Source organism: Panthera onca, chromosome A1 (assembly GCF_046562875.1).
Source record: "Panthera onca isolate mPanOnc1 chromosome A1, mPanOnc1 haplotype 2, whole genome shotgun sequence".
Lineage (NCBI taxonomy): Eukaryota > Metazoa > Chordata > Mammalia > Carnivora > Felidae > Panthera > Panthera onca.
The window spans coordinates 48,139,340-48,154,684 of record NC_138339.1 but is presented as its reverse complement, the minus strand read 5'-3'; the positions used below and the strand labels follow the sequence as shown (position 1 = coordinate 48,154,684).

General features: G+C 39.5%; 1 protein-coding gene across 4 annotated transcripts in view; it reads right to left on the bottom strand.

Annotated features, from left to right (window-relative positions):
* Positions 1–15,345, bottom strand: part of SGCD (sarcoglycan delta) — a 943,518-nt gene that overhangs the window by 384,484 nt on the left and 543,689 nt on the right. Inside the window, exon 1 of one of the 4 annotated variants that reach the window (XM_060634806.3) lies at positions 5,159–5,615. The exons of 2 other annotated variants lie outside the window; for them this stretch is intronic. The gene's annotated coding sequence lies outside the window, so the exon portion shown is untranslated. Of the gene's footprint in view, positions 1–5,158; positions 5,616–15,345 lie in introns of those variants that run through there. One more of the 4 variants, XM_078446217.2, reaches the window with a different exon arrangement.

The following is a 15,345-nucleotide window of genomic DNA, read 5'->3' as shown; positions in this document are numbered from 1 at the left end:
GCACAGGAAAAGAGGAGGGACATATGAAATAATTCAAGATGCTCATCCTTGGGAAAGGAAGACTTGGACCTTCATAAAGTAATGGGAGAGCTTTAGAATTCCAAAAACGATAGATTATGAGAAACAGAAAACACTCTAGTGGCATTGGATTCCATTGTACAGGTGGGAAAACTGAGATCCAGCAATTAGTGAAGTCAGGACCTATCCCAAGATTTCTGACCACTTCTATCTTTACTCCCTTTCTCCACCTCACTTCTGCACCAAGTACCATCACCCATCTCAAATGTGGCTCCAGAGTACATGACAAAGGGCATTGGTTACAAAACACAGACATGAACATTGGCTCAATTTGAGGAGACCTGAGGTGAGAAATGACACCCCAGCTGCCTTGCAGAGTAGAGAGGTTCTCCATCATTGAAGGCACTGCCAACCCATGTGGCTGATATCTGTCAGCAATGCTATAAATGGCATCCCTGTAGTGGATACTGATTTAACCACATCTTAAACAAACCCAGTTCTGTGCACAGTGTCTGGCTGGCTTCAAAAGAATCACTCAGAGAGCTTTAAAAATATAGAGACTCTCCAACTCTAATCTCTGAAATTCTGATTCAGGAGGTTTTGAGAAACCATGGAGGCTGGTGATTTCTGAGGAAACTTCCAATACTAAGATTCCAGTATGTTTCTTTTTTTTTTTTTTTTTTTTTTTTGCTTTTGAGGCTTGCCTTCCAAAGTATCACTAAGTTATCATTACTGAGGTGATGCATATAACATGTAGTCCACACCAGACTCATAGTCAAGAAACAAGAAGCATTGCCATTGTCGCAGACTGCCTGTGTCCCTTAGACAGTCTTTTGATCTCAGTGTTCACTTTCCAGATCTCAGTGTCTGCTTCCATAAAGTGGAAGGCATAGATTATTTAGGCAGTGTTTTTCAAATGTATTTGTTTATTTGATTTTGTTGTTGTTGTTGTTGCTGTTCTTGTTTTGTTTTTTGTTTTTAAGCATTTGTGGCCCCAACTGTCCATGCCTGTCCTACAGGCATCCTCCCTGGTGCTCACTGATAATAGATAGGCTCTTATAGGCTCATCATCTGGCAGAAATCTCGATCTGAATTTGTGGGTTCCTACTCCATACCCAGAGGGTGAAGCATGGTTGGCTGTAACCCAGTATGGTAGTATCATCGCATGGGACCAGTGGGTACACAATCCAGTTCTGGGTGTGTATTCTGAGATGCGAGGGGAAGTCTACATGGGACAGGATCCCTTCCTGATGAAAGGGACAAAGTCTCATGAGGAAAGGTGTTTTCCCCTTCATGCCCTGCCACCTGTGCCCTGACTTAGACACGATGCACGGACATGAGCACAGGAAGGTCAGCTAAAGGGCAGAAGATGGGGAAGCAGAAAGGAAGCTGTGTTCACTGGGGACAGTGCTCAGTTGTCACACTAGCCCTGGACTGTCCAAGCATGACCTATACCTGTCCACACCAAAAGCAACACCTTATACCTTCAGACTTCTGTGAGCAGAGTTTCTATTACTGTAGCCAAACACAAGTTTCACAGGTACTGCCTTAGAACTCCCTTTTCAGACGAAATCTCCTGCAAAACCCCAATACAGAAAACAAGTCAAAGTAGCTGGGCTACAGTAGAAATACGGAGAGGGTGTTTCCAGTTCCAGAACCATCCTTCCCCAGATTCCTGACAAGGTTCTTCCACGGAACCAAAACCAGCCAGGACCAGCATCTCTTAACGTGGAGACCCCATGAGAGATCCTCAAATCTTCCCTGAGACCTGAGAGTTCTTCACCAAATCTGTTCTTGTCTTTTTCTTTCTTTCTTTCTTGTTTTTTTTTTTTTGATGTGATTATTTGGTGTAAATTTTGTCCTAGAAAATATAGGTCAGATTCACAACTAATGCCTACTACCACACAGCTTTGGTGTCTGTATTTGTATTAACCATGTGATCGTGTGGGTGACAAATGACTCCATTCTAATTTTTATGAAGAGAGAAAGGAGAAGAATGTGACACAACATAAAATGGCATATTCCTTCAAGGTGCAAATAAAAGGACAGAGTGAAGGTAGATGGGAAGAGAAAACAGCTGTTGAAGAATCAAGTGTCTGTCCAGGATATAGAAATGTAAGTGTGCTGGGATCAAAGTAATCTCTGGGTACGTGTTAGCCCCATATTCATGGTGTAAACCTTATTAAATTCCATGGGGTGCCTGGGTGGCTCAGTTGGTTAAGCATCCGACTTCAGCTCAGGTCGTGATCTTGCGGTCCGTGAGTTCGAGCCCCACGTCGGGCTCTGTGCTGACAGTTCAGAGCCTGGAACCTGTTTCAGATTCTGTGTCTCCCTCTCTCTGACCCTCCCCCGTTCATGCTCTGTCTCTCTGTCTCAAAAAAAAAAAAATAAATAAACATTAACAATTTTTTTTTAAAATTCCAATAATGCATCTTCTACATAAGAAACCAAAGTTAATAATCTGAATGTTATGAGATATATTTCTCTGTATTTAATGCAAAATTTTGTTTTAGGACTATGTTTATTCAAGAATGATTAAAACAGAGAGGTAGTATCTAGGTGGGTATTTTTGGTTTGTACATATGTGACAGTACAATAAAATAATTAAGTCGATAATGAGGGCATTGATTTCCCCCACAAACACCCTGTTATGAAAGGGGTTTCCATATTACTCATACTCAAGAAATTCTGCACTACAGGATGGCCCAGGTCTCTTCTGGATGGTCAAATCCAAGATTCTATGAACCTCCTAACCTTATGAAAGTAGAATTAAACACTTTCACCAATAAATGGTACAGGTATGACCTTAGAGATGTTTTTTTTTTAATTAGAAATAATTTAAATAATTTCATTCATCACAATAAAGTCTATGTATCCTTTTATCTTCCTCTGAAAAACTTTGTCTTTACGACAAAGTGTCCATGGGCAAGGCCTAGAACCAACTGGTCACCACAATCACTCACCCATCTGCACCTGGTCCATTCACTCAATACCCCCAGTGGGAATACCTCTGGATGGAAGAAAGAGGGGTTAAAAATAAAGCCTTAAGAGCCTGCTCCCTCGCTGCTTGGGAAATCTGAACCCCTGGGCGTTGCCGTTCTTACAAAATGTGCTTTCTGATTGCTTCCAGAAGGCACAGCGGGGTAGACTGGCCACAGGGTCTCCCAGCGTGTTAGAGGGTAAAATGATTCTCGCCGAGACCGTGGTTTATCCACGCACTTCAAGCGAATGAATTGGTGCCTGCTGGTTTGTGCTGTTTCTAGTCCGCAGGCTTCATTCCTGGTCACCGTCTCCTCCCTCTGCCCTCGCTGCCCCCTGTGCGGAGTGGCCACTCCTCTACCCTGTTGCCTGCACCTCTGCCCTGATTCCTTCTCCTCTACCCTCCCACCCCTTCTTTTTCTTTTCAAATGTCAAGGGAGCTTGATTCGCCCCTCCTATACTTCCAAAAAAGGGAAACTATAAAGTTTCTTCCAAGTTTTAGGCGCTGCCGTTCAAAATTCTGTAACCCGGAGCTGCCATTTCACGCCTGCTCTGCTCAGTGCTTGACACAGGCTAAATTTAGACAAGTATGACATTAGAGCTCACTTGAGTCTCCTTTTTCACTGGCAGTGGGCTTGGCTATGGCTCATGTCGGTTCCTAATATGTCCTGGCATTCTGCTCACCCAGTAGGCACTTAGGAAAAACACCAATGTAGTCACTGTCTATGCTGACTTCCAAATGCACATTTGTTTCTGTCCCACATCCTGTGCGTCCCAAACCCTCGCCACCCAACATAACACAGAGATAAGACTGATGAAAAAAATGTTTGCATTCCACTCTTCGAGTAAGCACCCCTGCTGGCCCCCATTTCCCAATTCCTTCCTCCAAGTGCACAACTGTGGAGAAAATGAGGGCTGAGAGTGCGGACTTTCCACCGAGAGGACAGAGGTCGGCCTGCACAGACGTCTTACACAGAAGATGAAGAGCTCCAGCCCTGTATCCCTCATTCACCCATCAATCTGGACTGTTAGCTCCTGAGAGATTTTAAAACTAAAGTAAACACGCACCTGAATCCATTCATTCAACTCTTTCTCCAGCTTGACTCTTGGCCAAGACCCTTTGGAGAGCACAAGAGCTGTCACCAATTGCTCTGCCAGTAATCACAAAGCTGGAGTGAGATTTTGCCCAGCCCTTCCTAAGCTGAACGAGTTTCTTAAGTGCAATTACACAGTGTATTTTCCAAATGCTAAGCACAGAATAAGGTAGAGCTTTCCCAGGGTGGGGTATAAAAACCTGTACTGCATTATAGCTGATACATATGAGGAAGGATTATTTAAAAAGTTGGGTTTTTTTAAAGCACTCTTTCCAGTGAAGTGCAAAATAAAATCAATTAAGGAGCTGAAATTCACCCCATCCTATGTGTCTTATAGCAATGATTATGAAGAAACTACTGTTTTCTGTTTCCCTTTAGTTGTCTCTATTTCCAAAATACAGAAGTAGTTTTTGAGAGTAAAACTGCCACTAACTTTTCAACTCAGGATAGTTGAAAACTATTATAGAAACAGAATTACAAATGTTGATCCAGCATATTTCTAGGCAAACCTATCAGTGGGCTCCTTAATGACAGCCCAAATCCTGTAGAATAATAAGAGATGCCAGGAACTCATACACACATATCTGCTCCCACACTCTGAAAATGTAATCCAAAATAGAAACTTCCAATTCTGATTCCTTGCTAAAATGAAAGCTATTTTCTGCTAAAAACACCCCTCTCAAAGCTCTCATGAAACAAAGAACACAGATAGTTTCATCTCAAATGATCTTTCGTGCCAACGAACCGTCCTTCCACGCAGATAAGTTACAGAAGGTGGGAACAGGGTGACCGCCCAAGGATTCGCAAACTTTTCTTTTCCCGTTTGTGTTGCTAGCTAAATCCCAACTTTCAAAAGTGTCTCAGTCCTGCTGGAAATCAGAACTTGAAGAGGATATGGGGGAGGAAAAAAAAAATGATTACAAGTCCACACCGAACGTTTGAAGGGATGGAGTTCTAACTTGCAACACACACACACACCGGCCAAAAACTCCCAGTACTTGCAAACAAACAGCAGGCTGAGAAAGTGAAAAGAAGCGTGGAAATGTAAAAACTTAACAGTGCCCTACCTCGCTTGTCTGCTTCACAAAGCGCCTGATGAAAATCGCCCACAAGCCCAGAGTGAGCCGAGAGGCTCTGAAGGAGGCGGCCGCTCAGCCCGCCGAGCGTGAGCAGGCCCAGCCTGTGTTCAGAAGCTGCCCCAGTCAGATTTTCCAACTGCAGAATTGCAGCCAAGTCCCTGCCCATGCCTGAAGAATTTCCTGAACAGCATTCCCGTTCTTTCTCTGACGGCTTTGAAACCGTACTCTGTCTGTACTTCAATAAGGCTTTGTCAGGCCAACTCAGAGCTACTGGTCTGTCTCCAGCTATCAATGGGAAACACATGTGTCAAGCACAGACTCGCTCCCCTGCAACAGCGTCCGTGGCGTCTGCTGGGCTCACGTTCACAACCCCAAGGGAAAGGGCTTCTAGAACCAATTCGGATCGTTCAGCCATTCTCCAGGTTCTGCTCTGTGCTGCCAGATGCCGGAGAGGAGTCTTCTGCTGCTCAGCACTGCCCATTTTTAACTTCTTCCCCTGGCAGGCCCGGGCTCAGCCCTGTGAGCCCACTGAGCTCTTGCCAGCCCTGATAACGAGCCTATTTACAGCTGAGAGATGCGAATTCTAATTGAATCTCCCTACCTGCCTTTGCCTCAGTCATTGCTCAAAATCTCAATTGCTGGAGGGGGAACAGTATTTTTAGTATTTCTAGATTTTGGTTCAGTACTTCAGAGTTCTCCCCTCATCCTAGTATGTGCATCTTGGCTGCTGCAACTAAAAATAATGCAATTATTTTTCAGGCATTTTAGTTGCTGTCTGCTCTGTAACTGTGCTGGTCCAGGAATGTAACATTTCCCATGCTCTTGAGACGTGTGATGGTTACAGGGAACAGAAAGGAGAAAATAACGTACCTTTAATCAGGATAGGGCCTAATTCTGTGCACCTGTGATTATTTCCGGATGACATTCCATCAAGATGTCCTGTGTACACTCTGCTGGATTTCGTGATCAACTTTTGACGTTTCCTCTTACCATCAAACACGAGAAAATCTTGAAAGATACCATGAGGACACCCCTCTTCTCCTACACTGAAAACCCCATTTATAAAGAGTCAAAGCTAAGTTGTCAAGGTAACACTGTAGGAAAGGGATGATTTATAGAGAAAGCCTCATCTGTTTTGAGGGGTTTTTTTTTAATTAATATTTTATGTCCTAAAATCACGTCCCATTAGCAACTTATTTTAAAGAACGGGCTCACCAGATTTTAGAAAGTGTCGTGTGTTCCTGAGGGGCTGTTGTAAATAACAGGATCTGGTGGGGTCTTGAATTTAGCATCAAATTGCAATGGGTGCTCACAGCAGGATTAGATTTTTGCTTTGGGAAGCAGTGTATGTATGTGTGTGGGGAGGGGAGCACGTGCACCTCTACGGTCAGGATGCAATTATAGAATCCGAGGACTCCAGAGTTGGAAGGAACCCCAGAGATCATCCAATCCAAATTGTTTCTACCCTTCATTTTGTAGAGGGAAATGGAGACCCAGACAGATGAGATGACTCATCCAGAGATGCAAAGACAGTTAATGCTGGAGCTGAGGTTGGAAAATGGGCTTTTGGCTAATTTTCTATGTGCTTTCTCCATCCCAGCATCATTGGGGAAGGGCAATGCCATCTAACCTTCCCAGGAATAGGCTTGTAATCAGTTCACCTTGGTCTAATCTTAACTTTGTCTCTCTTACTGACTGTGAATCTTGGCCAGCTTGCTTAACCCCTAAGGACCTCAGTTTCCTCATCTATAAAATGGAAACAATGATAGATTCTACCTCGTGGAATTGTTGAGGAATTTGGTGAGATAACTCACGTAAAGTGGCCTATAAGATACATTAAATATGATATTTAATTATATATTTATATATATATATAATTATATATATAATTAATTATATTTATGAAATATTATTACAATGCCTATAAATTTCAACTTAGTTTTCTCTCAATGGGGCAAATATTGGACTCTTTCTCTTAACTCAAAAAGCAAAACTGTGCTCTTACATCTAGTTTGAGCTCTTAAAATAAGCTATTTGTCTAGTTTTCTGCCACTTTACCTTTACGTAATAGGGGCCTATCTCCTTAAACATAGGCAAGTATCCTAATACCTTCTTGGAACATTAAGCCCACCGCATAGCTACTTTTCATTTACTCCCTGAACTTAACACTCAAGGCTTTCCTCAAGATTAACTCACAGGAAAGGAAAACAGTGAGACCAAATCTGCCGTCACTTACATGAGGCTGAACAAAGTGCCATTTGCAGAGAACTGGACTTGGTCTGGAACCTGAAGAGCTCAAGATTACCACTCTAAAAATAGGAAACCACTAACAATTACAATTCCCTGTTTGGTAACTGTGACATCCTCAATTAACAACAACCATCCCTCCCCCCGCCCGCCACCCCATCCCCCACACACTCCAGAAACTGAGAAAGAAAACTTACTGAGCAAACAGCTGCAATAAATTCTAAAGAATCAGATGTCTACCTGGGGTTCCAGAGTCTTTGTCTTAGAGCCAACAGCAGCAAGCAGTTAATGAACCACTAGCTACTTATTAATCATGTTTAGTGTGCCAAACTACTTTCGCAGAAACAAAATAGGTCGAGAAGTTAAATTTGAGAGGTTTACAAATGTTTTAGGAATCGGGTAAACAAACCAACATAAAGCAGCTGGAAAAAACAAGCTCCGACTTATACAAAGGCTGGACAATGGTGATGTGATTCAAAAGGTGCGTCCCCAGTACCTTTCCCCCCCAAATACTTGCTACATGGCTCATTTCAGGGGGGATATTTGGAGAAAGATGGATCGGTTGTGACCAGCCTCATCACTGAAACTCAAAAATTCTGAAAAGTTATTTACCTGTTCTAATGGTAAGAAAAATTATCCAAAACTTGAAAAGAAGGCCAAAAGATAATCATGTGCTTTCAATGTTTTATGTGGTGCTTGTCACATGCTCTCTCAAGAATTATCTAAAGGAAATGTGCTTTGCTCCATTTACTACTTGCTACTAAATAAAGGTCCAGAATTTAGTGAAGTTATGTTACTTTAAAGACTTTTTTCTGTGAAAGGTACAAATTATTTTTATCCAGTAGAAAAAAAAATAATCCCATGTGGTTTACTGCCCTGTGAAACATTAATCCGTTTTGTGTCCCAGCTAGTAATCTTGTACTAACATTCTTTTATTAACACACTCATAAACAAAGAGCTCCTCAAATGTTCTTGGACCCAGTCTTACCATCATACTGATGTCCTCATCAATTAATGAGTCAAATTAAATTTCTGACATCTTTTTACTCTTGTAAAGTCATGTTTTTAACTTCCAAAATGATAGTGTGATGTGGTTTCATTTTCCCCATCTGCATGATGAGTGTTATAAATCTCGTGAGATAATGCATAATAAAGCACTTAAGGTGTAATATTTGTTTTTTTTTAGTTTTGTAAACGACTCTAGGGATTACTAGACTAGATCACTCAATAATCTCCTTCCCATTACATCTTCCAATCCTGTCTTTAGATTCTACAATGGCCACTTCTGCTAGAATTCTTCCATGGATGTTGACCTCCTAGCTTCTCAGAAACTTCTACTTTTAATGTTCTAAAATTAACAACTGAAATACATCTCCCTATGACACGTCCCGATTCTAAAGCCACTAACTATAAAGGTCAATTTAAAATTCCGACTTTAAGAATCATGTGAGTGAGAAAACTTCATTCTCAACTAGAACATCAACTCCATGAGGACACGGATTCTTGTCTACACCATCTCCTGCCATTGTTTCCAATGTCTATGACTGGGAAGTAGTTGGACCTCGTATTTACCCTCTGAATCAATGGAAGCCTTGGACTTCCTTGAAAAGGGAGGTCCTAAATCATCCTTTGTGAAGAACTACTTGACTACAATTTCAACTTCTCTGGTGCCATTGGATCATTTCTGCTCATGACAGTGCAGATTCCTCTTACCACCTCATTTGCCTCTTCTAGGAATGCTTCAGTTTGGCTAGTTTTCTCTTAAAATCTGATGCCGAGAGTTGAACAAACTCTTCAGGTGTGCTAGGTCTAATTTGGGGGCAGAGGAACAAAACTCTCTCTCATTTAGGAACTATGTTTCTATTAACGCAGTCCATGATAATCTTAGCTTTGGTGGCGGTAACCTTGAGTCATACAGAGAAGCCAGCTCGCAGAGCCTCTATCACAGATGCGCTTACATCTCCTACCTGGTTTACATCTGTGATTCTCCAGCCTACCTTTACGTTAGAATCATCTGGAGGGAGCTTTTAAAATGACCAGATCCAGGGGCACACACCTGAGACTTTGATTCTACTGGAATGGGACAGGAACCCCGTAATCCAGGTGATTCTAATACCAGCCAGACCTCAAAATCATGAAGTTGCAGCGATAACTTCTAAAACATAATCCTAAGCATGTCACTTTGCGAACTAAAATCCTTAAATGTCTTTCTTACTATTTCCTGAAAGGTAAAGACAACAACTGTCACCATGACTTGAAAGGCCTGGCTTCATCTGGTCCCTTGTCTACATCTTCTGTCTCATCTGCTGCCACTCTCTCTTCTTCAAAGAAATCGTGTATCTTCCCACTTGAGAATCTTTTACAAAGCTGTTTTCTCCTTCTGGAAAGACTTTTCTTTTTCCTAGAAGTTACCCTCACTCTCATGTTTTCAGTTCTTTAACTCCTATTCAACCTTCAAATGTATACTCCATTATCACTTCCTCTAGGATTTAGTTATCCCTGAACACAACAGCCCCCCATTACCTATGCCCAAAGACCAATACTTATCATAGATTTGATTACACATTTATTTGTATTTTTATTGGATCCATGTCAAAATGTCCTGATACAAAATGAATCTTTTCCATGAGAGCAGAAACCTCTCACTCTCTATTGGGTCCTAGTTCCTTCCACTGTGCCTAGCTCAAAGGAAGTGCACAAAATATACTTTTAAGTATGTGAATGCAGGGTTTTGTTTTGTTTTTTTAACCCAAGCGCAAGAATATGCACACAACTCCACTTTATCTTCAAGTTTCAGACTTCATTTAATCTTTCTGACATGCTAAAACATTGTATTGTACTCAGGATATGGAATTCTCTTATACAATGTAAATATTCCCCCAAAACTAACAAGCCTTTTACATGTTTATCTACAAGACTTTGTGCAAAATTACCAAGTCAGGTTTCTAGCAAAGACCTTAAGGTCTGAGATACAAGGTAGAATGGCTATGATTATAGGGTAGAGTGTTTGTTGTGTCACTTACTTGGGAGGGCAGGCTGAGATACTACTTTGGGGTCATCAAGAGGCACAAAGTAGTTACGGCACAAATCTGAAAAGAGGTATTTGCCAAGAATCTTTTGGTTACAGCAGTCAGAACTCATTCAAATTAGCATCCGGGAAAAAGAGGGGGTTCCTAAATCATGTAACTCTAATCTTAAGGTGGGTGCAGCACAATAGTTCTAATACAATCAAGGCTCTATTTCCCTCTTCTCTAGGCTTCTCATGGTTTCATTCTTAGTTTTGCTTTACTGGGACGTAAAACGTCCACAGGTGATCTCAGTCTTACATGGAAAAATAAAAGATCTTTTCCAGAAAGCATTCTAAGTAACCCAGCTTGAGCCACATGCTTATCCCTGAACAAATCTCTATGGTTGAGGGATGACGTACTCGTGTTGTTCATATTTGGCTCATATGACAATCCCAGAGACTAAAAGGAAGAAATCAGCTCCATATGCACCACATGGACTCAGTAGGCTAATGAGGGAATTGAGAAAAAGTGGAAGGCAGACAAAAGTCCCATATGCACTATGGATGATAGGGCACCCAGGACATATTCATAATCTTGCCCAGGGAAAGTTCTTTAAGAAGTGTTCTGAAACAACATTTAATTTAAGGATATAAAAGCATTTACTATTTGTTCTTCCAATCCCTGAGCATTTGAGTTAATCTAATAGCAGGTGATTACAAGAGTAACATTATGCTAGCCGTTCATTTCACAAATAATACCTGATGCAAAATGACACTCACCCAGCTTTGGCCCTTCCAAACAGAACAAATACAGCTCTGCTTTTCATTTGCCAAAGACAACATTATCTGGTTGATTCAGAAGAGACTTTATCTTTGGAGGAAGTCTAGCTCAGTGACAAATCAGTGACCCACAGTTTTGAGAATATCTCCATTGGCCCTAGTGTCTAAATCTGAAATCATTTTCTGTTTTGGAAATTCAAATCTATGCATGGTACAGAATGAAGGTTTCTCAAGCTATGTCAGTACTTTGAGAAGGAATTGACGCACTTGGTAATTAATATGACTAGTAATAAAATTCACTGTAGATATATCTTTTTAAAAGAAATTAAGTACTGTAAAACAAATACTGGTATAGTTACACAAATGGTTCCATGCATTCTTTCCTTTTCAGCACCAAACACTAATCAATTCTCCCCAAATTCTTTTTGGCCAAAATATCTCACTGTATTACTGCTTGCTGAAAGTAAAATTCTTGAAATATCATATTTTTATTTGGAAGTAAAATTTATTGATCAATAAAAATGGGCCAGACTTCACGATAGGCACCCCGTGGTAGGCAGAAATAAATAAGGTCTGTACATGAAAAATGTTAGCACTGCTCATCTTTATTTTGATAGTCCATCAGTACTCAGTGGTACAAAATACAACTGTCTGATGTGGGAATTCCATGCTAATTATTAGCTGCCTGAATCCCTGAATCCTTGAGACCAAAGGCCTCAACACCAACTTCCAGCAACCATACACCAAAAAAAAAAATAAATAAATAAAAGTTGCCAACAAGAGAAAATGCAATGTTATACATTTCAAATTATTTGATCTTTAGAAGGAATTCATTTAAATATGTGAAAGATACACAGTTGGGCAAACTCACAACTAGCATAGTGTTTGGCATATAATAGTTGCTTAATATATGTTTAGTGTTTTACTAATAATAAACATTGCTAGTAACAAATAAGATTTTGACATTACCAACAAATAAAAGCTGAGGGAGTTCATCACCATTAAACTTGCCTTACGAGAAATGATAATCAGAGTTCGGGTAGAAACAAAACAACATGAAAACATAAATAACAACGTGAAAAATCAAAGTATAGAAAGTCACTGATAAAGGAAAACACATAGTCAAATTCCAGAATACTCTAATAATGTAATGGTGGTACATAAATCCTTCTTAACTCTAATTTCAAAGTTAAAAGATAAAAGCATAGAAACAGCTATAGCTACCATCATTTGTTAATGGGTGAATAATATAAAAATGTCAACTATGAAATCAAAAGCATAAAATGTGGGGGGGGGCAAGTAAAAGCGTAGAGTGATTTTGTATGCAATTAAAGTTAAGTAGTTATCAGCTTAAAATATACTGTTATAACTGTAAGATGTTTTATATAAGCTTTGTGTTAACCATAGACAATAAAACCTCTACTAGATACACAAATGATAAAAAGGAATCAAAACATACTACCACACACAAACACACACACACACACACACACACACACACACACACATCACAAGAGACAGTGAGACAGGAAGAGAAGAACAAAGGAACTACAAAAGAATCAGAAAGCAAAACAAAAAATGGCAATAATAAGTCCTTATCAATAATCATTTTAAATGTACATGAATTAAATTCTCTGATCAGAAGACACAAAGTGGCTGAATAAACAGAAAAAACAAAATGCCACAATATGCTGCCTACAAGAGACACATTTTAGCTTTGAGAAGACATGTACATTGACAGAGAAGGGATTAAAAATAAAAGGTATTCCATGTAAACGGTAACCATAAGACATCAGGAGTGGTTATAGTCACATCAGACAAAATAGACTTTCAGTCAAAATCTGTCACTGTATAATAATAAAGCGGTCTATTAATTATCAGCATTTAACCATTGTAAACATATATGCACCCAACATTGGAGCATCTCAATATATAAAGCTAGTATTAACAGAATTGATGAGAGAAATAGAGAGCAATACAGTAACAGTAGGAAAGCTTCAGTACCCCACTTTCAACAATGAATAAATTATCCAGACAGAAAACCAATAAGAAAACAGTGGTTTCAAATAATGTTATAAATCAAATGGACCCAGTAGACATACACAGAACATTCCAGGCAACAAAATACATGCTTTGCACATGTGTTCACAGAACATTTTCCAGGATAGATCGTATGTTGGGCCATAAAACTAGTCTTAACAAATTTAAGAAGATTAAATTCATATCAAGCATTTTTTCTGACCACAGTGGCATAAAATTAGAAATCAGTAACAGGGCAAAAGCTGAAAAACTCACAAATATGTAGAAACTATACCACACACTCCTGAGCAACAAATCGGTCAAGGAAGAATTCACAAGGAAAACCATAAAAGTATCTTGAGGCGGACAAACATGGAAACACAATGTACTGAAAATGATGGGATGCAGCAAAGTGGTTTTAAGAGGAATGTTTACAATGCTAAATATCTACACTAGGGGGAAAACATCTTTAACAACCTAACTTGACATATAAGACGACGAGAAAAAGAACAAACTAAGCCCAAAGTTAACAGAAGACAAGGAATAACAAAGAATAGAATACAAACAAATGAAAGAAAGACCAGAAAAACATGAGAAAAGAACAATGAAATGAAGAGTTGTGGTTTTTCTTTTAAAGATAAAACTGAGAAACCTTGGGCTAGACTAATACAGAAGACTCAAATAAATAAAATTATAAATCAAAGAGAAGATATTACAACTGATCCCACAGAAATACAAAGGATAAGACACTATCTTGACAAATTATCCATGGATAAATTTGGCAACCTAGAAGAAAATGGATAAATTCCAAAAAACATAGAACTTACCCAGACTGAATCATAAAGAAAGTGAAAATCAAAACAGATAATTATTAGTAAGAAGACTGAAGTAGTAATCAAAAACCTCAAACAAAAGCCCAGAACCAGATGGTTTCATGGGAAAATTATACCAAAAATTAAAAAAAAAAAGGAATACCAATCCTTCTCAAACTCTTCCAAAACTTTAAAGAAGAGGAAGCACTTCCAAATGTATTTAACAAGGCCAGCACTACTCTCAAACCAAAGCCAGATAAGGCCACTGTAAAAAAAGAAACAGGCCCAAATCCCTGATAAATACAGTTACAAAAAATCTTCAACAAAATATTAGCCAACTGAGGGGTGCCTGGGTGGCTCAGTCGGTTAAGCATCCAACTTCAGCTCAGGTCACGATCTCACGGTTTGTGAGTTCGAGCCCCGCGTCGGGCTCTGGGCTGATGGCTCAGAGCCTGGAGCCTGCTTCCGATTCTGTGTCTCCCTCTCTCTTTGCCCCTCCCCCGTTCATGCTCTGTCTCTCTCTGTCCCAAAAATAAATAAACGTTAAAAAAATTAAAAAAAAATATTAGCCAACTGAACCTAACAGCACGTTAAAAGGACCATACATTAAGATCAAGTGGGATTCATCCCTGGGATGCAAGAATGGTTCATCAGAGTAAATTAATGAAAATGACACACCACGTTAACAGAATAGAAAATAAAAATATTATCTCAATAAACACAGAAAAACACTTGATAAAAAATCAGTATGTTTTCATGATAAGAAGTCAACAATAGAACCACCCTATGACCTATCAACTGCACTACTTAGTATTTATCCAAAGGACACAAAAATGCTGATTTGAAGGGGCACATGCACCACCATGTTTATAGCAGCACCATCAACAATAGTCAAATTATTGAAAGAGCCCAAATGTCCAAATGACAAATGGATAAAGAAGATGTGGTACATATATACAATAGAATATTACTCGGCAGTCAAAAAGAGTGAAATCTTGACATTTGCCACAATGTGAATACAACTGAGTGCTAAGAAATGCTAAGAAAAATGCTAAGAAATGCTAAGAAAAATAAGTCAGGCAGAGAAAGACAAATATCATAAGATTTATATACATATATATATACATATATATATACATATATGTGTGTGTGTATGTGTGTATATGTATATATATATATACATATACACACATACACACACACACACACACAATGGGATATTATTCAACAGTCAAAAAGAATGAAATATTGCCATTTCCAACAATGTGGATGGAACTAGAGTGTATTATGGTAAGCAAATCAAGTCAGAG